The sequence below is a fragment of the Psammomys obesus genome, unplaced genomic scaffold, assembly GCF_907164565.1.
Source record: "Psammomys obesus unplaced genomic scaffold, mPsaObe1.curated_primary_1811, whole genome shotgun sequence".
Taxonomy (NCBI): domain Eukaryota; kingdom Metazoa; phylum Chordata; class Mammalia; order Rodentia; family Muridae; genus Psammomys; species Psammomys obesus.
Window position 1 is genome coordinate 33,858,068 of NW_026585504.1, and position 2,690 is coordinate 33,860,757.

Sequence of the window (2,690 nt, forward strand, 5' to 3'; positions counted from 1 at the left end):
AGATGAGATGAGATGAGATGAGATGAGATGAGATGAGATGAGATGAGCATACTAAAATCCACAGACCTAAAGAAGCTAAACAAAAAGGAGGACCCTAGGGAAGATGTTTAATTCTCATTCAGAATGGGAAACAGGATAGACAGTGAAAGAGTAGAAGAGAGGGATCAGGTAGCAAGCCTACCGCATGTCCTCTAAAAGACTTCACCCAGCAGGGAGTCTAATCAGATTCAGAGACTCACAGCCAAACTTTGGATGGATCACAGGAAGTTTTTTGGAAGAAGGAGAACATAGAAGGACCTGGAGGGGACAGAAGCCGCACAAGGAAACCAACAAAGCAAAAAAAAAAAAAAAAAAAAACATACCGAGATATATATATATATATATATATATCTGGGCTTGGGGTGGGTGGGGAAATTCTGTCTGGATGCATCAGCCAGAGACCATACATAGAGAGGATCATATGCTCATATGTAGCCCATATACAACTCACTCTCCTTCTGGGTTCTCTGGTAGGGGAGTAGAGTCAGTCTCTGACATGAACTCGGTTGCCTGGTCCTTGTTCACTTCTCCCTGGTGGAGCAACCTAAACAGCTCATAGGGGAAGAGGATCCTTGCAGTCCTCATGGGACCTGATAGGCTAGGGTCAGAGAGCGGGGAAAGAGGACTTCCCCTTTCAGTGGACTAAGGAAGAGGAATAGGGGAGGAAGAGGGAGTGAGGGAGTGAGGATGGGACCAAGAAGAGGTGAGGGAGGGGACTACAACAGGGATACAAAGTAAATAAATTATATATATATAACATGGTAATAACAAAAAAAAAGAAAAAGAAAATTCAGTTTCACGTTTGTGGAACTTTTTAGGAAGGATTAAGATTTGTGACTTCTCTGGAAGAATTTTGTCACTGGGGGTGTGTTTTGAGGTTTCAAAAGCCAACACAATTTCCAATTAGCTCTCTTTACCTGATGGTTAACCTTCGTTAAAATAATTTTGAATATTGTAATATGTATTACAAAAATCAACAAAATCAATTGATCGCTATGAGAATTATTTACCAGTTTGTGCTTTTGACTTATTTATATATCTTTTCTGTGAGCTTCACTTTCTTGCTGTTGGTATTAATTATTTCCATTTCCATATTATTTAAACACACATTTAGTTACTTCTTATTTATCACACATTTTAATATCTAATTAATCGTTTTTATAGTTATCAATACACATATGTTCTGTGAAACAAACACATGGAGAAAATCAAAATATCTCTATTAATTCAAGTTTGTTTATATTTATTTTGAATCTTTGTTCCTTATATTCTCTCACAGTCTCTACTTTGAGAAAATCTGCTGTTAATGTTTGAGACCTAGAAGGAAGCCCTTATGCATTCTTTCATTCCAGAAGTACCTTATACACACCAAAAGTCTTTCTCAACATGGAAAACAGAGCCTTATGCCCCAGAGAGTTCAGACTAGCAACAGATTAAGTAACTAGCTAAAACAGATGTCTTTGCTGATCTGTCTTTTACCTTTAAGTATGATGTCAGCTGCATTTTAGGAGGAATTTCAGGAGCTACTTTCAAAACAATTCATACAATCCAGTTTTCATTTTGATTGTGTTAGTATGGCTAATGATCGCTCATGTAGTATTTCGTGGGATAAGTACCACTTGATCATAGTATTGCAGCTGTGGAAGAGTCCAAAATTATATCTACTTCAATTTTGATCCTCATTTTCACAATGTATTCATTAGAGATATTAAAATTGAACAGTTTCAGAATATCTGTCTTTTTTTTAGAAAGATAGACCTGAAAACACAAAATGGGAACCTTTTCTTTGTTTTCAATTTTCAAGAAAAAAAAAATTTTAACCACTGTTTTACCTAAATAACAGAATTAATAGCAACACTGAAATCTATATTCTCTGCATAAAAAATATTTAAACTACTCACTTAGATATATTTAGAGATGATTCCTCAGGCAATCTGTTCTATAGTGAGTTTTAGTAGTGTTTTTAATGTGAAATTTCTCAGTTTACTCTGTTTTGTCCTTTAAGATCACATTATTTCTAATACCATGGGAACTGAAAGTAATATTTCCTCCAGTGTCTCATGTATGTGAACACATGGTCCCCAGCTGATGATATTAAGAAAGAAGTGAAATGTTTAAGAGGTGGACCTTCCCTGGACAGTGTGCCTCACTATGACCTGTTCTTGATTTTGATAGCCTGGTCTCTCTCTGTATCCTGACTGTAGATGTTTTTGATCAGTTTTCTCTAGTTCCTGATATTCTTTCTATTTTTTCTTGCATTCTTTGGAATAATCAGCCAAGCTAAGCCATTTTCTTCTTAAATTACTTGTCAAGCATTTCTTGATAGTAACAAGAAAAATAATTAATTCAGAAACTGTATTCTTATCTATTAATATCAATTGCTTATGTATCTATACAGTTAGTGATAAAGTTACATTAATATTTTTTCTTTTATTCCTGTTCAGGCTAGCTAATGATTTATTTATTTTTAGAAGAAGATCTTTTTTATACATTTCTGTATTGTACTTTATTGTTTCCTACTGAAAGATCTATTGTTATTATTATTTTAATTTGTTGTTTATTAGCTGTTCCCTTTTTCTAGTTTCACCAGTGTAAACTGTGCTCTTATTTATTTATTTATTTATTTATTTATTTATTTATTTATTTATTTA